This window comes from Stegostoma tigrinum, chromosome 17, assembly GCF_030684315.1.
Source record: "Stegostoma tigrinum isolate sSteTig4 chromosome 17, sSteTig4.hap1, whole genome shotgun sequence".
NCBI classification, from domain to species: Eukaryota; Metazoa; Chordata; class Chondrichthyes; order Orectolobiformes; family Stegostomatidae; genus Stegostoma; species Stegostoma tigrinum.
In genome coordinates this window covers 56,461,285-56,483,720 of record NC_081370.1, presented here as the reverse complement: position 1 = coordinate 56,483,720, position 22,436 = coordinate 56,461,285, and positions in this window count along the sequence as shown.

The following is a 22,436-nucleotide window of genomic DNA, read 5'->3' as shown; positions in this document are numbered from 1 at the left end:
TAACTCCTTTTTCTCCTCCACAGGTGCTGGCAGACTTGCTGAGCTTTTCCAGCAACTTTGTTTTTCTATAGATTTTATGCTTTCTGTCTTTCTATTTGAATAGTGATTTATGGCTTTCTCACCCACATTTAACTTTCCAGATTGTAAAGAATTTTGGAAGATCACAATCAGTCCTTACTCATCACGAAGGAACATCTTTTGAAAACTGCTTTGACAGAGTAGATTTTATGACCAAGATTACAATTCTAATTTTTTTGATGTGTGATGTGAGTCAAAGCATTAACATCCACAATTGCGTGAGACTGAGAAAAACATAGATAGAAGAATTGAATACAAACATGGATGTAGAAATGAAAGGAAACAAGACAATAGACAGTTTCTCTTTCTAATTGTTCATTCATGGGCTATTGACATCACTGGCAAGGCCAGTATTTATTGCCTGTTCTGAGTTGTACTTGAGAAGGTGGCAGTGAGCTGCCTTCTTGAACTGCTGCAGCCCAATGATAAAAAGAGGAAGTAGAAAATAAAGAGAAAAGAAGAATGAAAGAAGGTATGGTCGAAAAGAAATGACATGAAAAGAAAAATGGGAAACTATCATGAGAGAGAAAAAGTCAAAGGTGGAAAGGAAGAGGTGGAATTAGGAAATGAAAGAAAGCGAGCAAAGTGGTGTGTGCGAAATGTGAGGAGAAAAGGAATGGGGATTAGATGCACAATTAAAAGAAAACATGGGGGCATTGAACATGGAAAAGAAAGGGGATGTTAGAGAAAGAATTAAAAGCAATGCAATTAAGGCAACAACCTCATTGTTGAGAAAGATATATTTCTTATTATAAAGTAAAGTGTCGTGAGCTTGCTGCATATTGTTTGCTGATTATCTTTTTTGGTCAACAATGCACTTTTCTTATTCTTGAGATTTGAAGGGTTAGTCATCCTTTGAATAGAAGTAAAAGTTAGGTAGCGTATTTTGAAATACAAATAAATCATTTTGACTATGATTCATCACATAGTTGGTTCCTTTCTTTCTGCCATAGTCGACATGCAGGTAAAAAAAACAGGTTCAAGCACAGAAAATTGTTCAGCTTCCTTTGATGCACAATAGCCCCAGAATAGATATTATGTTTGCAACAGATATTGGAGGAGTGAGGGTGAATCATTAGCCTAAATATGAGTGACTTGTAAGGTTTGCAGGAATAGATTCTTCATTGTCATAACTATTTACACGTGGAGCACGCAGATTTGTAACTTAGTTTTCAAAGCATCCGGCGTTTAAGTGAAGATTTGTAGCTTGGGTGCTGGTTTTAGATGTTGGTATGTTCGCGAACATACCAACATTTCAAAGTATCATTTGGGAAGCATGTTCAATTCTCCAGGGGTGGATTTGAAGTCTTCAGAAATGTAGATGGGCCAAAGATACTTTGTGGGAGGTTGGCAGAAAACTGGCACATACGATTGTCTCCGTGTGGCCTTGTGCTGCCTTGGTTGATGTTGAAATTTAGCACAGAAGACACAATCATTCTGTTTGTTGTCCGATGAGATGGAGATGATTACAGACCTTGTGTGTTATTATGCATTACGGGGTTACTGTTGAAATATCTATTCTACAGCTTAGACTGTACACTGTGCTCGAATAGTTTATTTATTTTTTCATTAAGTTGGGATTGATTATGTGGGAGTATTTTTATTCAATTGCACTATGAGGGCATCACTGGTGAGGGCCAACATTTACTGGCCAACCCTACCTGCCTCGAGATAATGGTGAGCTGCCTTCTTGAATTGCTGTAGTCCACAATGGGGATTAGGTATGCTCTCAGATATATCAAGAAGGGAGATCCAGGATTTTGACCTAGAGAGTAATTATTCAGATGTAGAGAATGGGCTTTGCTGGTTGGCCTAGCATTTTTATTGCCTATCTGTAATTATCCATTAGCCTGTATGGCTTGCTAGGTCCATTTGAGAGGGCAGTTAAAAGCCAACCATGTTGCTACTAGTCTGGAGTTACATGTAGGCTAGATCAGGTGAGGATGGCTGATTGCATTCCTTAAAGGGTTGCAGTGCGCTAAATGAATTTTTGCAACAATCAACAATGGGTAGCCTGGGGTCAGCTCTCTTCTAATTCCAGATTTCTAAAAAAATATAAAACTGTGTTCAAATTTCACTCTTAATTCCGGATTTTTATTGAATACAGATTTGAACCCAGGTCCCAGCACAGTATCCAAGTGTCTGGATTGAGGGCCTAGTGATAATACCACTCGGCCATCACTCCCCTTCAATGGAAAGCCTATATATTCTCCAAATTCATATTATTGTTGCAGTTTGTTCAATATGATTTATCCCAACATCTCCTTCATTTAGGACTTTCATCAATTCAATTATATTAAAGTTGAAAAGTATAAGGTTGAAAAAGAAAATGGCAATATGTGCTGAGTACCTTTACTAATAAGAAGAGAAACCACAGTAGCGAAGAAATGCAGAACAATAAATCTCCCTCTCTTTGTACAGCACTCTCAGCTTCTGAAAGACAGCTACACCAGACATCGCTAAGGCCACATTTGGAGTACTGTGTACAATGCTGGTCGTCCTGCAATAGGAAGGATGTTATTAAACTATAAAGGGTGAAAAACAGATTTACAAGGGTGTCACCAAGACTGAATGGTTTAAATTATAGGGAGAGGCTAGGTAGACTGGAACTTTTGTTCCTGGAGTGTAGGAGGCTGAGGGGTAACCCTATAGAGGTTTATAAAATCATGAGGGGCAAAGGTCATTTCTGCGGGGTGAGGGAGAGTAAACCTAGATGGCATAAGTTGAAGTGGGAGAGGAAAGATTTAAGTGGGATTTGAAGGGTAATTTTTTAACAGAGGGTGGTAAGTATATGGAATGAACTTCTAGAGGAAGTGGTAGAGATGGTTGCAATTAAAAGACATTTGGACAGGCACATGGATAGGAAAGGTTTAGAGGGATATGAACCATATGCAGGCAATTGGGACTAGTTTAGTTTTGGAGAGCTGATCGACATGGACGGGTTGGGCTGAAGGGCCTGTTCCTATGCTGAATGGCCCTATGACTCTCACTATCTCTATTACTAGTTCTTTGCCATATTATCCCAATGGGCCACAAAGAAGGGATTGGCCCTGAGAGACACATTGTCCAGTACAGTGACTGAACTGGTGCCACGCTCTACCTAAACTGCCTTCTCCAGTTGATTTGGTTCCTCTGACTCTTCCTCAGTTACATGGAAGCTACAGAACTGGTTTACCACTTTCATATCAGCCATCATGCTGGGATTTGGCAAGTGGGTTCACAGTCTCCCCACCTCTCCACTAACCCACCTCATTTACTTGGGCTGGTGACTAGTACTACTACATTCTAGCTCATCTACAGCAGTGGCTGCACTCTTCTGCAGCCTACATGGGACTAGAATCCAGGGCTTAAGCCTAGGGGCAGGCAAGCTTTCCAGTGAGCCAATCCTGCTTCCTGAGTGTGCTAAATAACTAAAGCCAAGTGCTGTAACTTCTGGAATTGCGGTCTGGATGGATCAGAAATGGTTATTTCTGAGGAGACCTATCTGTACCATTCTGTCTGTCTGATGTCATGTGAACAGAACACCAATCATCTGTTTCTTCTCACCATCTCTGCTGAAGTTCTCTCATCAACTTTTTCTCCAACGTTATTCCACATTTCTGGAGCAGATGGAATGTGAACATATCCCTCCTGGTTCAGAGGTAGGGGCACTATCACTGTGCCACAGGAGCCCTCAAGGTCACTATGCACTTATGTTTTCTTAATCAACCATTCAGAGATGTACCTTTGGAGCAGGTGGGACTTGAACTTGAGTCTTTTAGACCAGGCGTAAGGACACGGCCACTGTGCCACAAGAGGGCCCTTCAAGGCCAGTATAGCAAATGCGTATCAAATTGCTATAACTTGCAACTAGTTGGTAACATGTCATAAACTAGATCTTGATAATGACAAGAGACTCTTCCAGTTAGACCAGGAGGTGGTTTCTCTCTCACACAGTAATTTGAGCAGGCTCTGTAGTTTCCTACAATTACAGATGATAGTAACAGTGAACTTTATCCTGAGCAGCAGCTTACACAGTGCCACACACTCATTATAAATAAGTTAGTGCTGATGCTGTTTGGAATAAGAAAGTTGCACCAAAGACACTGATGTTCTATGGCCAAGATCAATCCAATAGTACTGTTTGTCTGGAAACTTAAAGGTAGTTCGTATCATTCAAAGTGCTGAACTAAATCAAACCGTGGTAGTAAATCAAAACAAAATAAAGAAAGTATAGCAGCACATGTTGCTAACATAAGAAAAAACTATATCCTGTAAATATAAATTCATTAATAACGTATTTGACGAACAATGGGGTTCCAGTGAAGGTTAGCTTATTTAATTATTTTTCTGGTGTGCAGAGTATCTGTTTTGATGTCATATGGGCCCAGGTTTCCTCCAGCAACAGCGATGGGCTGTGTGTTTCCACTTCTCACTAGAAAGAGGACAGTAGTTCACCAAAGAACTTCAAACTTTCAAACATGATGAGGGAATCAATCTGAGCAGCAGAAAGGAAAGGTAAAAAATCATTCAGCCAAGGTCAGAAATCACTCAATACCAGGTTATGGTCCAATAGGTTTGTTTGAAAACACAAGCTTTCAGACCCTCGCTCCTTCTTCAAGTGTTAGGACAATAATAATCTTTTCTCTAATATTGGGAATGGCCATTTGGTGACTACAGAATGACTTTGGCAGTTCAATCTCATTATGGGTAAGTCCTAATCTAAAATCAGTTCATCACTTTTACTACAATTGTTCACTATCTTGTTAGACTCTTCTTGTTCTATATGTTGTATCTTGAATTTCTGCAGATATTAAACAAATTTCTGCGTCACCGCCACCTACGATCCGACCCCACGATCAATGGTATATTTCCCTCCACACTCCTTTCTGCCTTGCATAGGGGCCGCTCTTTCTGCAACTCCCCCATCTGCTCCACACTCCCCACTAGCCCCCACCACCCCCAGCACCTTTCCCTGGAACCACAGGAGGTGCTACACCTGCCCCTACACCCTACTCCTCACCTCTATTCAAGGAAACAAACAATTCTTCCATATCAGACAGAGGTTCACCTGCACATCCGTCAATGTGGTCAATTGCATCCACTGCTCCCAATGTGGGCTCCTCTATATCAGAGAGACCAAGCAAAGGCGCAGAGGCCATTTGGTAGAGCACCTGTGCACAGTTCATCACAACAACACCTTCTGGTTGCGAACCATTTCAACTTCCTCCCACTCCCTGGGCAACATGTCCATCCTGGCTTCCTCCAGTGTCACAATGACACCATCCTGAAACTGGAGGAGCAGCACCTCATATTCCACTTTGGGACCCCACAGCCCAATGGTCTCAATGTGGACTTTACCAGCTTCAAAATCTCCCCACCTCCTGGCCTCATCCCATAACGAACCATCCCTTTCATCTCCATGTCCTTGACCTGACACAACCTGTCCATTTTCTCTCCCACCTATCCACCCCTCCCACCTCACTGACCAATCCTCACCACTAGCTACCTGCACTCACCTATCACCATCCCACTTACCTTCCTCAGTTGTGCCCCTCCTCTCTCTATTTATTTCTGAGTCCCCTTCCTCCTCACCCATTTCAGAAGAATGGTCCCAAAGCGAAATGTTAACTTTCCTGCTCCCCTGATGCTGCCTGGCCTGCTGTGTTCCTTGAGCTCCACACTGTGTTATCTCTGACTCCAGCACTGACAGTTCTTACTATCTCTGGCTTTATGTATAGTACTTTATACCATGCTTTAAAAAGTCTACATCATGCTTCAGCTCTGATTTCCAACTCTTTCTAAAGTCTATTTCCTTTTTTACCTAGTATTAACAAATCAAGAACAGTGGACATCAATTGTTATCAGGCTTGCATAATCAAACACAGAACAATGAAGCACGAAACAAAAAGTCAGTGGTAGCATCCCTACCCCAGGACTGAGAACCTGTGTTCAAATCCCAGGTACTGCCGAGGGGTATAATAACATTTCTGAACTGGTTGATTAGGAATAAAATGTTAAATAAATGAAAAAAATTAAGCAATGTGTTAAATGGAGTACATTTAAGACTGCAATAGACACGTTGTTGATTGTCAAGGGGATCAAGGGTTATGGGGAGAAGTTGGGAGAATGGGGTTGAGGAACTTACCAGCCATGATTCAATGATGGAGCAGACTCAATGGGCCAAATGGCCTAATTTCTGCTCCTATGTCTTATGGTCTTATGGGAGCTTGTTGTACAGTGGTAGTGCCCCTACCTTTAGATCTGGAGGGGTGAGTTCAATTCCCACACGTTCCAGAGGTATGTAATAGGATCACCAAACAAGCTGATTAGAAAATATATTAAATACTAATTTAGTATCCTCTCTGGGCCTCATACCTACATCGTCAATAAACTGGAGCTCTTCCTGTTCCACTACTCAGCCATTCCCTTCCCTTAAAAGACAATAAAACACATTGTTAAGGATACTAATCTCTCATATTGTCAGTTGAGTTATCTGCACTTATTTATATTTCATTAAATGTCACATATTGATTGCAAAGTGCTGGCATTATCTTTGAATGATTACCGCTGCGGGAATATAACATGATTTATGGATCTGTTCATTTTTACAACTATCAGTTTCTTTCTGCCAATTGTTAATGAAATTGTTACACTCCAGTTGTCTCTCTGACAGGCCGTAGTTTATGGCGAGACAGACAGAGGGAGGGAAGTTTTCACCTGGTATGATGTGTTTGTTTGAATGTATTTGAAGTGTCTATGGGGACAGACATTCAAAGGGGTTTGATATTTATAATATTTCTGTCCTCAACCAAAGCAAAGCATATTACCAAACTTTGTTAAATTCTATGAAGGATACCGATCACTGTTTCAAGATAGACAACAATGAAAACCGGAAGCTTTTTATACAAATGAATTGACAAGAACTGAATAAACTTCAGAGTGTGGCTGTGTATACATTCATTGGATGCAATCTTGTCTCTGACCCACCAGGGTTCAGGTTTGAATCCACCGTAAGCTAGTACAGGGGGTGTGCTCTGTTAGCAGAGATATCATTTGTGGGGTCCCTTCTCAAGTGAAAAATACCATGACACAATTTCGAAGAACATCCCCAACATCTTGGCCAATAACTATCTCTCAATCATCATCAGATAAACAGACTGTTAGATTATTATTACTTTGGGGGAGCTTGCTGTATGAAATTTAGCTGTAATCCTTACATTTTTTGTCCTTTCATGTGATGTTGTGATCACTGGAAGGGCCAGTATCTGTTTTCCATCCCTAATTGTCCTTGAACTGAGTGGATTGATCAGCCATTCTTAGAGGGTAGTTAAGAGCCAATTATGTTGCTGTGGTTCTACAATCACATGTAGGCCGGACCATGTAAGTACGTCGGATTTCCTTCCCTAAAGAGCATTAGTGGATAAGACATTGTCTTTGATACTTTCTAGTCAACCTGAACAGAAATGTTATGACACATTTCTGGAGCAGATGGATCTTAAAACCAGTCCCCCTGGCTTAGAGATAGGATACGACCATTGTACCACTACAGTCCAAAGGTAGATCTTTATAGCAATCAATAGAGATCATGATCACCATCACTGAGACCAGCTCACTTATTCATTTTAATTTAAGTGCCATGTTAGGATTTGACCCTGTATCCCCAGAGCATTGACCTGGGCTTCAGTTTTACTTGCCCAGTGACATTAGCACTAGCAAGCGTGACAACACTTCAAACATACTTAAATCATGCAAATGCTTTGATAGGGCTGATGATGTTAATACATGCTTTTTGAATGTAATTTTTTTTACCATTTCTAGTTGTAAAGATATTTTAGCAGTACAATTAATTTTGAGTTAAATAAATATATTTAGCTCCTAATTTAAGAAAATATTTAAATAATCATTGACATCTATCTTGAAGTTATATATAGAGCTGCTGCCGTTGGATTTTCCAATGTTCCTCATTTCAGTGTAATGAAGACCATAAATAGAAGAAGGGAGGAATCGGAGAACTGACTACTGTTTTGATCTCCTGAAACAAGAAGGATTACATACATTGGAATCTGATTCAACAGGTTCATTAATCTGCTTTCTGAAAAGATTGTTTTATGGACAAAGATCGAGTAGATTGAGCTTATATGTTCATTGGAGTTTAGATGAACAAGAGTTGATCTAACCGAACTTATGGTATCCTGAGTGTGATTGACAGGATAGATGCTCAGAGAATATTGCCCCGCATATGAGAATCTGGAACTAAGGAGCATAGTTTAAAGCTAAGGGCCTTCCATTTATGAACATCATCAGTCTTTGAAATTTCCTCTTGAGAGAGAGTGGCAGCTGGACCAATTAAGATATTCAATGTTGAGTCAGAGGGATTTTAAAGTGTCAAGGAAGGTGTGGACTGCAGAGTGGTGCAAAAGCCACAAACAATTCACCTAAGATCATTCTGAATGACAAAACAGACTTGAGAGGTTGAATGGTCTTTTCTTTCTTCATTTTTTTATGATCTTCATTGCATTGAAAGGAGGACCATTAGAAGAAGGAATTTAACACCAACAGCAACTGTCCAATGTATAACTTGGGTTCTAGATAGATGTCTCTCATGATCTGTACAGGAGAAGCAACACTTATACTCCATAGGTAGTAGGAACTGCCGATGCTGGAGAATCTGAGGTAACAAGGTGTAGAGCTGGATGAACACAGCAGACCAAGCAGCATCAGAGGAGCAGGAAAGCTGACATTTCGGGCCTCGACCCTTCTTCAGAAATTTCTGAAGAAGAGTATGGACCTGAAACGTCAGCCTTCCTGCTCCTCTGATGAGGATTAGCTCAGTTGTTGTTTGGGTGATAAAAATGATTATTAAAAATTTTTATGAGTTCTGACGTTTAAAACCCATTTGCTTAAAAAAACCCTACTTTACGTTTCAAGTTCTTCACTTATAACAATAGTGTCCTCAGTTGTGTCTGTGGTAATTTGTAAACTTTTCATTGTATTTGTTTGACAATAAAGCTAATTCAATTCAAGTCATTTCAATTTCTAACAGAGGATTGGTATTCATGAAACCCGAGGTTTCAGAAACCTTAACAAACAATCAGTGAATACATCGCAGATGCTCCTTGCCTTTAAAGCCCAGGATTCTCTGAACATTGCTAGACGAGATGATATTTTCTTCTTCTACCTTGAATGTGATTTTAAAGTGAACAGATTTCACCAAGAAGCCATAGTAAAACTGTACCAGAAAAGAACTCTGAAGCCCAATGTTCATTCGAAGTGGGGTGTGCAAAATGTCAGAGAATTTTTCTGACCTTTAAAAGTGGCTACCAGCGCACCCTTTTTTTTTGTTCTGGGGGAGGGGTTTGTGGTATTGGACAGGGTGTGATGGGATAATCAGGCAGATTTTGGTCCCACCCCCCAACATGATGCAAGAAAGTTTAAATACCCTCTCAGTCTCTAAGGCAGGCTGCACGCAAAGTATCAGGGAGCGAAAAATGAACATAAGAGGACTAAATATGAAACATCCCATTGGCACTCACCCCAAAAAGCTCTTTATTTACTATGTCCCCTTCATGCCACCTAATGCCCTCTATCCACCCTCCATACTCCCTGTACTGACTTGATGCCTACTTCAACTCACCATCCTTGTTTCCTTTACAAAAATGTCATTTTCCACAAATACCCATGCACACAGGAGAGAAAATAATACAACAGAATAGAATATCCTTTATTGTCACCTCTACTACAATTCAGCGCCTCCTTACTTAAGTTCTCTTACTTAAAGTTATAAAGTACAAACTATACTCTATTGTAAAAAAGCACCCTGACTTACAAAGGCATAAATTGAAGCTGCTTGGGCACTATTTGGATGGCCTTAACATGTTTTGGTGTTTCTGATACTGCTTGAAATTTTATGAAAACCATTGACATAGTGACACTTCTTGACAGCTCTTGACATTTCTTGACAGGCCTTGATACTTCTTGACAATTCTTTACTTCATGTCAGGGCAACAATTCTTGACAGACCTTCACATCTTAAATTATTACAAGGGGCTATGCACCTTTTACATGCTGTCTTCACTACATTTACCAATGTCACAACTTATTTGAACACACACGCCTCAAGAACATTAAACCACACCCCAAGACATACATAAGCGAGGAACCACAGAAACAACTACATAGCAATATCAACAAGTTTCATCCCACCATCGGACTTACCATGGACTACTCTTTAGAATCATTCTCGTTGTTGGACACAAGCATCTCAATCAGGGGCTGACACCTCAGTACGTCACTGTACCACTAGCCCACAGATAACCTCACAATGTTGCAATTCTCTAGCTTCTGGCTTAAACATAAGAAAAGAGCCACCCCTACGGACAAGCCCTACACATATACAGGATCTGTTTGGATGAGGAGGAACATGACGATCTCCGAAGGTTGAGAAGGATGCCCTCAATGGATCGGGATATGATGATCAACTCATTGATCGCCAGTTCCGATGTACTCCAGTGAAAATCTGCAATGACTTCTTCAGAAGGCAGACACAGGATATGGCTGAGAGGATACCCTTCATCGTCCAGTACTTCTCAGGAGTGGAGAAACAAATCCATGCTCTTCGCAGGGTTCAATGCATTATCAATGACAATAAGCACCTTGCCAAGATCTTCCCTATGTCTCCACTTCTCACCTTCAAACAACTGTCAAACCTTAAACAGACTATGGGTCATAGCAAACCACTAGCCTTCAGGATAACATCGACCACAAAAATGTACAACCCTGTCATGGCAACTGCTGCAAAATATGTCATATCATCGACATGGACACTACCATCGCACGTGGGAACACCACCCACCACGTACACAGCACTTACGCATGTGACTTGGCCAATGCTCATAAACTGCAGGCATGGTACATTGGTGTGACCAAGCAGACACTACAAAGACAGATGAATGGGCACCACGCAACAATCACCAGACAGAAGTGTTCCCTATCAGTGGGGGAACTCATCAGAGGCAAGGAAATTTGGCTTCGGATCTGTGGGTAAATGACCTCCAAGTCAGACTTTGGGATACAAAACAATGCAGAATCGCTGAGCAGAGGCTGATAACCAAGTTTGGTACTCATGAGGATGGCCTCAGCTGGGATCTTTAGTTCATGTTGCACTACAGGTGACCCCACTACATTATAAACACACGCATGCACACACATACACATACATATATTTAAATATCGAATCAGAGGGCGGCAGAGATGTCACTGGGAGGAATTCTGGGAGACGGCATTACAGTCACCACGAGTAGTCTCAATAGTGCAGAAGAATTGGTGTCAAGGAGTGGTTAAGCCTGAAACACTATATTAGTGTAGTGTCCCCGCTCTCTCCTCACCCACCTACTCTAAACAAAAAAGGTAAGACTCTTTTGTTTAAAATGTACAACGGTGGAGATGGCAGTTAGGGTAGTGGTACGCTCCTCCCGTCAGATGTGGGAAATCAGGGAGCCATCTAGTGTCCCTGGCAACTACATCTGCAGTGAGTCTGACCAACTGCAACTCCTCACCGACCATGTGGTTCAGTTGGAGAAGCAGCTGGGCACAGTGAGGTGGATACAGTGGGCAGTGACAGTGATAGGCACTAACTTTAGGGAGGCGGTCACATTACAGGTCCAGACAGATAGATGGGCGACCACTAGAACAGGCAGGCAGATGACACAGGAGTGTCCTGTGGATAGTCTCCTCTCAAACAGGTATTCCATTTTTGTGCAAGCAACAACCAGGCCTGGGACATCACAACTGGTCCTGCTGTAGAGGACTGTGCGGGAAAAGTCCAGGCAAGCAATAGTAGTAGGCAACTCAATAGGGGCACAGACAGGCGTTTCGGTGGCCGTGAATGAGACTCTAGTACAGTGTATTGCCCTCCCTGGTGCCAGGGGCCTGACTGTCTCAGAGCAGGTACAGGAAATCCTGAAACAGGAAGGAAAACAGACAGAAGTCATTGTCTATATTGGCACAAGTGACATAAGTAGGAAGACAGAACAGGTCCTGTAAGTACAATTCAGGGAGTTAAGTAGGGAACTAAAAGGCAGGATTACCAGGGTTGTAATCTCAGGATTACTACCTGTGCCACAGGCTAGTAAGGCTAGGAACAGGGAGAGAGTGCAGTTGAACACGTCCCTACAGAGCTGATGTAGGAGGGAATGCTTTAGATAGATGGACCATTGGAATGTTTTCTGGGGAAGGTGGGACCTGTACAAGAAGGCCGGGTTGCACTTGTATTGGAGGGGCACCGATATCGTAGGTAGGAAGTTTGCTAGAGGTCTTTGGGAAGGATTAAACTAGTGTGGCAGTGGATGGGAATGGGAACATCAGGCTATTAAGTGCTGGGATTCGGCACAAAGGAGAGACTGAGATATGCGTAATGCAGAGTAAGGGCAGGCGGAGGGAAGTCATGGGGCTCAGAGGGACTGGAAGACTGAAGTACATTTGCTTCAGTGCAAGAAGTATTTCAGGTAAATCAGATGAACTAAGAGCATGGATTACTGCATGGAATTATGACATTATTGCTATTACAGAGACATAGTTAAAGGAGGGACAGGACTGGCAGCTTAACATTCCAGACAATTTCTGTTTTAGACAGGAATGAAAGGGAAACAAAATGGGTGGGGGGAGTTGCACTGCTGATTAGGGATTACATCACAGCTGTGTCGAGGGAGGATACATCAGAGGGATCTTGCAGTGAGTTATCATGGGTGGAGCTCAGGAATAGGAAAGGGTAAAATCACAATGTTGAGGGTTTTCTATAGGCCTTCCAACAGCCCATGTGAGAACGAGGAGCAGATATGTAGTCAGATACTAGAAAGTTGTGAAATAAACAGAGCAATTGTGGTGAGTGACTTCAACTTTCCTCTTATTGACTTGGAAACCCTTAGAGCTGGGGGCTTGGATAGAGAGCAATTTGTTAGATATGTCTAGGAGGGCTTCTTGGTACAGTATGTTGATAATGCAACCAGACGGGAGGCCATATTAGACTTGGCACCAGTGAATGAGCCAGGACAGGTGATCGACATTTCAGTTGGAGAGCATTTTGGGTTTAGTGACTATAACGCCATAAGATTTTGAGTATTCACGGACAAGGACAAGAGTGGCCCTCGGGTGTGGGTATTTAATTGGGAAAGGGCCAATTACATCCATATTAGACAACAACTGGGGAATGTGGATTGTGAGCAGTTATTTGAGGGCACATCTATGCCTGGTATTTGGGAGGCTTTCAAAGACTAATTGATTAAAGTGCAGGACATTCATGTCCCTGCAAGACTGAAAGATAGGAATGGCAGGATCAAGGAACCTTGGGTGTCAAGTGAAATTGTAAACTTAGTCAAAAAGTAAAAAGAAGCATATGATAGGATAAGGCAGCTACAAAGTGACGAAGCCCTTGAAGAGTATAGAGAAATTAGGAAGGAACTTAAACACAGAATTAGGAAGGCTAAGAGGGGCCATGAAATGTCTTTAGCAAACAGGATCAAGGAGAATCCCAAGGCGTTTTACTCAAATATTAGAAAAAAGTGGGTAGTAAGGGAAAGAGTAGGCCCCTCAAGGACAAAAGAGGGAGCTTATGTGTGGAGCCACATAAAGTGGGAGAGATCCTGAATAATTACTTTGTATTCACCGAGGAGAAGGACATGACTGATGTTGAGAGAATGTCAATATATTGAAGGAGGAAGTTTTGAGTATCCTAAGTTGCATTTAAGTAGACACATCCCCATGGTCAGATGAGAACTATCCCAGGTTACTGTGAGAGGCAAGGGAAGAAACAGCTGGGGCATTAGCAGATACCTTCACATCTGTTTTTGCTCCGATCAGCATCTTTAAATGGCCTTCAGTCATAAAGGCTGGTGTCTTGCAATCTGCTACATTTTTAAATGTTCCGCCAGTTGAAAATTGTTCAAAAATATAACTCAAACATAAATAACTGCAAATCAATATAGTGCCATAAAAATTAGAAGTATTATCAAAATCTTACAATTAGGCATTAGACTAATCTGAATCACTCAATAAATCACCCTGATTACAGTATGAAGTGGGTTCATTGACATGATGGGGAGGTGTTGGTGTTAGAATGGGATCAGAAATGAGATGACATCAGGTTATAGTCCAATAGGTTTATTTGAAAACACAAGCTTTCTTAGCCTCACTCCTTCTTCAGGTGTTAGTGAAATGGTAACAGACACAGAATTTATACCTAAAAGATCGAAGGGTCACACCACTGACGAGGATGCATTAAACAAACCTAAGATACTGTTAAATCTTTAACCTGTTAGAAGTTTTAATTTATTCATATGTAAATCCCTGAATTCCTTTCAAGTTGCTGCCCTGAGAGATCTAAAGGGTTTGTGCTTTAGGGAAGGAAACTGCCATCCTTACCTGGCCTATATGTGACTCCAGACCCACAGCAACATGGTTGACTCTTAACTGCCCTGTGGGCAATTAGGGATGGGCAATAAATGCTGCCTAGCCAGTGATGCCCTCATCCTGTGAATGAACCAGGAAAAAAAATCCAGAGCAAAGAATAGGTGACATTTTAGGTCCAGAAGTAACATTTTCGGTGCAGGAGTCAAGAATTAAAACAATAACTATCAGAACAACTTTGACAGAATTACCTCAGAGTAATGCAAAGTTTAAATCTTTTACAAAAACATTCTCTATTCTGTATAATTAAGTCAGCAGTAAGGAGCAGACGATGTAACAGTGTTGAAGTAATGCAGTCAACTGAGAGAGTGCCAAGGGGCTGGCTAGTAAGATTAAAGAGCAAGAAGTTTCATTTAGCTTGCTGGAGAGAAATTCACCAGGTCTGGCAGCATATGTAGAGAGGAAACAATTAAGGTTTGGACTCCAGTGACCTGACTTCAGAATTGAAGCGGCTAGGAAAAGGTGGTAGTTATGCTAATGATGGGGTGGATGGAGATGGAGAAAATAAAAAGGGTAGGTAAGCAAAGAGATAACAAGGTATGGACCTGGACGAACACAGCAGCTCAGGCAACATCAGAGGAGCAGGGAAGCTGACGTTTCGGGTCTGGACCCTTCTTCAGAAATTTTATTTTTCTGACAGAGTCAACAGACTCCTATAGCTACCTAGACCTCCCACTCTGTATCCTGCAAAACCTCCATCCTGTTTTCCCAATGCCTCCATCTTGATTACATCTGCCTGACGAAGAGACATTACATTCCCAAGCATCCTAGATGTCCGCTTTTTGTCGTGATTTTAAAATTGGAGCTAATTCCAACAATGTCCACCAATCGCACGGCCCAGCTGCGATAATCAGTTTATTATTCTTTATACTTTTACTGCGTGCATAATTTCCCATTTATTTAGATCATATAGGGTGAGTATTTTTACCAACATTTACTGACTTAAAAGATAAAAGGACTAACACCTCTTAATTATGCAAGCAGACCAGACAGACACTCTAATCTGAGTAGCAGCCAGCATTTAGCAAATGTTTAAACAATCTCCTGCTTCCCTAGGACAGACATCACACAAACATTGGTGGCTAACAGACAAAACGGTGCAACACCTGAGTGACAGCATTTTAATATATTTAAGAACTGTGTACAAAGAGGCTACTTACTGCAAGGACTCTTCTTCAGGATTCCATCACTGCTTTGAATTGTGCTACTGTGATGCTCATGATCGAGGCTATTTTCACCACTTGCAGATTTTGGTTGTCATTTGAAACACGATCACACAGAGCCAATCCCAATTAGTTTGAGATATATTTCTGAATTCCACAACTGCCTTGCAAAGATGTGGAGGTACCGTGTTGGACTGGGGTGGACAAAGTCAGAAGTCACACGACACCAGTTACAGTTCAACAGGTTTATTTGAAATTGAAAGCTTTCAGAACATAGCCTGTTTGTCGGGTGAAGCCACCAGTTGAAGGGGCTATGCTCCGAAAGCTTGTGATTTCAAATGACTCTAACATTGTGTCATCTGACTTGGTCTTAAAACAAAAATCACTTTGGACCGGATTTCGATGACTGAATTTACATTTAGTTTGTCAGAGAGGAATATAGAAGCTAAGAGAATATATAATGAAAACCAAGTTGCAGCTGCTGACTAGAGTTTCATCAAGGTAGTTCACTGCGCCCAGGACCTGTCTTGGCTGAAGCTCTAGTTCTCATAGCCCATGCTTTGTGCAGGTTGCTCCCCTTATTTGTACAGAAGTACTGACTAAAAAATTAAGTCGTCAAAAGAGACCATGGCAAGTACATAAAATTCAAATTAACGATAGGCGAGTTTAACAAATGCAGAGGGATATTAAGAGACATCGTGATCACTTCATGAAACAAGTTTAACACTTCACTGAATTAAGGGGCTGAATTTAATCCTGGTCAACAGTGCAAGGTGGTCCAGTAGCTTATTAAGAACCTCTTTGTTTTACTATGCAGAATGACAATTGATACTTTATGGCGACTTCTTTCCTAGTCTCACTGCAACTTTGACCTAATTTGAAAATAAATATTTTGGCGAACAATAAGCGGCATGATTAAAAAAAACGGCGGCTGAGTCACTACACAAGAACTATTGGCCTTTCCCTCGGATGGGGGATTAGGGGCACATTTTTAAGGTAAGAGGAGAGAGATTTAAAAAGACACGAAGAGCAAATATTTTACACAGAGGGTGTCTTGTGTGTGAAATGAACTTCCAGACGAAGTGGTGGATGTGGATACAATTACAACATTTAAAAGTCATTTGGATAAGTACAAGAATAGGAAAGGTTTGGAGGGATATGGGCAGGTTGCTGGGACTAGTGTGGTTAGGATTATGTTCAGCAGGGATGGGTTTGACAGAAGGGTCTGCTTCCGTGCTGTATGGCTGTAAAATTCTATGATCCTGTAACTAGAAGCAGGAGTAAGCTTTCAGCCTTTTAAATCTGCTCCACCATTTGATATGATCATGCATTATCTCAGCAGATGCTGGAGAATTCCAAGATAATAAAATGTGAGGCTGGATGAACACAGCAGGCGAAGCAGCATCTCAGGAGCACAAAAGCTGACGTTTCGGGCCGAGACCCTTCATCAGAGAGGGGGATGGGGAGAGGGAACTGGAATAAATAGGGAGAGAGGGGGAGGCGGACCGAAGATGGAGAGTAAAGAAAATAGGTGGAGAGAGTATAGGTGGGGAGGTAGGGAGGGGATAGGTCAGTCCAGGGAAGACGGACAGGTCAAGGAGGTGGGATGAGGTTAGTAGGTAGCTGGAGGTGCGCTTGGGGTGGGAGGAAGGGATGGGTGAGAGGAAGAACCGGTTAGGGAGGCAGAGACAGGTTGGACTGGTTTTGGGATGCAGTGGGTGGGGGGGAAGAGCTGGGCTGGTTGTGTGGTGCGGTGGGGGGAGGGGACGAACTAGGCTGGTTTAGGGATGCAGTAGGGGAAGGGGAGATTTTGAAGCTGGTGAAGTCCACACTGATACCATTGGGCTGCAGGGTTCCCAGGCGGAATATGAGTTGCTGTTCCTGCAACCTTCGGGTGGCATCATTGTGGCAGTGCAGGAGGCCCATGATGGACATGTCATCTAGAGAATGGGAGGGGGAGTGGAAATGGTTTGCGACTGGGAGGTGCAGTTGTGCATTATCTCATCTTGATCTCAACTCCATTTTCCTATCCACTCTCCATAACCCTTCAACCCATTACTAATTAAAACTCTGTCTCTCTCCTCCTTGAATTTATTCAATACCTGAATATCCACTGCACTCTGGAGTAGTGAATTCCACAGATTCATGGCCCTTTCAGAGAAATAATTTCTCCTCACCTCTGTTAAATCTGCTCTGCCTTATCCTAAAACCATGACCTCTGGCCCATGTTGTTTTGCTGTTAAAGCATGTTTCCCCTTTTTGCCTAGTGACGGCCAGTGTCTCAGTGGTTAGTACTTCTACCTCACAGCACCAGGGTCCTGGGTTTAGTTCCAGCCGTGGGTGGCTGTCTGTGTAGAGTTAATACATTCTCCCTGTGTCTGCATGGGTTTCCTCTGGGCGTTCCAGTTTCCTCGTCCAGTCCAAGATGTGCAGAGTGGATAGATTGACCATAATATAGTGCTCAGGGATGTTCAGGTTAGGTGGATTAGCCATGTGAGCTACTCGATAGGGCCAGGGGTGTGTCTGGGTAGGATGCTCTTCAGAGGGTCAGTGAGGATCCAATGAGCCGATTTTATTATTCTTTCCACCTCATAGAGATAGTTCTAACTTTTGTCAGACATTCCATGTGACATTGATGGAGTGGAGACCCATTGTGCACTCGTGTGTTTTTTTTTACTTCCTTTAATATTCAGGAAAATTGGGCAAGAATAACTTATTGATAACTGATTTGATATCAAATATTTTTACACTATAACTAAACATAAAAATAATCCACCCATGTGGGTGTTAAACTTAGCCAACCTCAGCATTTCAATCTTTTTACCCTGGAGTCAGACCAGATCCCATGCTGGACTGTAAATTGTACCTCAGAGAAAAATGGAATTAGTTGCATAAATAGGTAGCCTTACACAGCAAATGCACTTTTAATATAGCTGAATCCTTCTACAACAAAAACAAACTCTGAATTGAGCAGTCGCTCTGACAATTGAAGGGGCACACTATTTTATTCTGAGATCCATATTGATTTGAGTCTGGATGCAGGCAGCATAAAGCCTTGGAAGAAAATAATTCATACTGATATTATTGAAGGTGGCAACAGTTTGTGACCAATTCTGGAGAGCTTAAATGCATAATTTCCACATAAAAGCTGTTTTTTGGAAAATGCAATTTCAAAATGCACAAAGAAATAATGAGAAGCTGAAACCCCTGTAGTTCAAGCTTAATTGTGCTTTATATATGAGAATTTTTAGTTGCAAACAAAATCTCTGCATTGCACATACCACATAATTCAGTGATAGTAGGAACTACAGATGCTGGAAGAATATGAGATAACAAGGTGTAGAACTGGATGAACACAGCAGGCCAAGCAGCATCAGAGGAACAGGAAGGCTGACATTTTGGGCCTAGATCTTTCTGAAGAATCTTTCTGAAGAAGGGTCTAGGCCTGAAACGTCAGCCTTCCTGCTCCTCTGATGCTGTTTGGTCTGCAGTGTTCATGCAGCTCTACACCTTGTTACCTCAAATAATTCAGTGAACTGGCCATCACAATGACCTAGAAAGAACTCTATTCCTTGCAGCTGTAGTAAATTGAAGTACTTTGGACTTGCCTACTTGCTGCATGTTTGTTATTATTGGCACCTTCCAAGGTCTAGGAATATACACTGAGGAATGCACAAAAGATAGCAGCACTGCTGTAGAGATGCAATTGCAAAAGCTCACTGCTAGGACCTTCTATCCACAGTACACAGAAGGGGTGAAAAATTAAGTACTCCTTGGGCTGTATGCTTTAAAAAATACATATTGTAAATCAAGAGGGTTGAAAATGTGGAATGCTTTGAAATAAAAGCTATTTTTATGCCACTTCCCGTAAAAGCCTGGAGGTATCATCGCTGAACTATTCATCCAGAGACCCAAATAATGCTCTGGGGATCTGGGTTGAAATCCCATAATGACAGCTAGTAGAATCTGAATCCAATTTTAAATACCTGGAATTAAGAATCTAATGATGATGATGAACCCATTGTTGATTGTCAGGAAAAATTCATCTGGCGCACTAATTTTCTTTAGGGAAGGAACTTACCATCCTTACCTGGTCTGGCCTACATGTGACTTCAGACCCACAGAGGTATGGGTGACTCAACTGCCTTCTGGGCATTTAGGGATGAGTAATAAATGCTGACCTAGCCAGCGATGCCTTCATCAGCGATGCCTTGTGAACAAATAAGAATAAAAGATTTCTACTTTGAAATGTTTCACATTCTGTATACTCAACATGAATTATCAGAGATATTGACGTAGTAATAATGTCACTGGAATTGTAATCCAGATGCCCCAAACTTGGGATATGGGTCCATGCCTCACCATGGCAGGTAGTGGTACTTACATTAAATTCATCAATCCAGAAAATAAAACTGTCTCAGTAAATAGCGATGATGAATCAATCATTGATGGTGTAAAAAAAATTGGTTTCCTTGTGGCCTTTAGGGAAGGAAACTGCCATCCTTACCTGGTCTGGCCTCCCTGTGACTCCAGACCCACAGCAATGTGATCGACATGTAACTGCCCTCTGGAATGACCAAGCAAGCTATGACCAAGGAGCAATTAGGGATGGCAACAAATGTTGGCACAGCACTAACTTCTGATGAAAAAACAAAGAAAAACAATTATTTGTAGACACAAAATGTGAGGCTGGATGAACACAGCAGGCCAAGCAGCATCTCAGGAGCACAAAAGCTGACATTTCGGGCCTAGACCCTTCATCAGAGAGGGGGATGGGGTGAGGGTTCTGGAATAAGTAGGGAGAGGGGGAGGCGGACCAAAGATGGAGAGAAAAGAAGATAGGTGGAGAGGAGAGTATAGGTGGGGAGGTAGGGAGGGGATAGGTCAGTCCAGGGAAGACGGACAGGTCAAGGAGGTGGGATGAGGTTAGTAGGTAGGAGATGGAGGTGCGGCTTGGTGTGCGAGGAAGGGATGGATGAGAGGAAGAACAGGTTAGGGAGGCAGAGACAGGCTGGACTGGTTTTGGGATGCAGTGGGTGGAGGGGAAGAGCTGGGCTGGTTGTGTGGTACAGTGGGGGGAGGGGACGCACTGGGCTGGTTTTGGGATGCGGTGGGGGAAGGGGAGATTTTGAAGCTGGTGAAGTCCACATTGATACCATTGGGCTGCAGGGTTCCTAACCGGAATATGAGTTGCTGTTCCTGCAATCTTCGGGTGGCATCATTGTGGCACTGCAGGAGGCCCATGATGGACATGTCATCTAAAGAATGGGAGGGGGAGTGGAAATGGTTTGTGACTGGGAGCTGTAGTTGTTTGTTGCGAACCGAGCGGAGGTGTTCTGCAAAGTGGTCCCCAAGCCTCCGCTTGTTTTCCCCAATGTAGAGGAAGCCACACCGGGTACAGTGGATGCAGTATACCACATTGGCAGGTGTGCAGGTGAACCTCTGCTTAATGTGGAAAGTCATCTTGGGGCCTGGGATAGGGGTGAGGGAGGAGGTGTGGGGGCAAGTGTAGCATTTCCTGCGGTTGCAGGGGAAGGTGCTGGGTGTGGTGGGGTTGGAGGGCAGTGTGGAGCGAACAAGGGAGTCATGGAGAGAGTGGTCTCTCCGGAAAGCAGACAGGGGTGGGGATGGAAAAATGTCTTGGGTGGTGGGGTCGGATTGTAGATGGCGGAAGTGTCGGAAAATGATGCGTTGTATCCGGAGGTTGGTGGGGTGGCTTGGGGACCGCTTTGCAGAACACCTCCGCTCGGTTCGCAATAAACAACTGCACCTCCCAATCACAAACCATTTCCACTCCCCCTCCCATTCTTTAGATGACATGTCCATCATGGGCCCCCTGCAGTGCCACAGTGATGCCACCCGAAGGTTGCATGAACAGCAACTCATATTCCGCTTGGGAACCCTGCAGCCATATGGTATCAATGTGGACTTCACCAGCTTCAAAATCTCCCCTTCCCCCACCGCATCCCAAAACCAGCCCAGTGCGTCCCCTCCCCCCACTGTACCACACAACCAGCCCAGCTCTTCCCCTCCCCCACTGCATCCCAAAACCAGTCCAGCCTGTCTCTGCCTCCCTAACCTGTTCTTCCTCTCATCCATCCCTTCCTCGCACACCAAGCCGCACCTCCATCTCCTACCTACTAACCTCATCCCACCTCCTTGACCTGTCCGTCTTCCCTGGACTGACCTATCCCCTCCCTACCTCCCCACCTATACTCTCCTCTCCACCTATCTTCTTTTCTCTCCATCTTCGGTCCGCCTCCCCCTCTCTCCCTATTTATTCCAGTTCCCTCTCCCCATCCCCCTCTCTGATGAAGGGTCTAGGCCCGAAATGTCAGCTTTTGTGCTCCTGAGATGCTGCTTGGCCTGCTGTGTTCATCCAGCCTCACATTTTGTTGTCTAGGATTCTCCAGCATCTGCAGTTCCCATTATCTCTGATACAATTATTTGTAGGTTTATTTGTAGGGTTGGATGTGACTTTGTGTAACCTTAGTGATTTCTTTTGTTCGTTTTGCACCTGAATCGGAATCAGCTGTGATCAACGAATATAGAAACAAGAATTTCTGCTCATAAGGGATCAAAGTAAAATGAATTTAGGTGAGTGTCAATCTGTTCATTGTACGATTTAGTTACATTTATAAAATCACGACAAAAGGATGAAAAATGTGAAAGGCACTTATGACAATTCAATAGGACCTACTCTTGCAAGATTTGGGCTACTTTTTCTTTAATGATTGCTGTGCTTTACTGAGG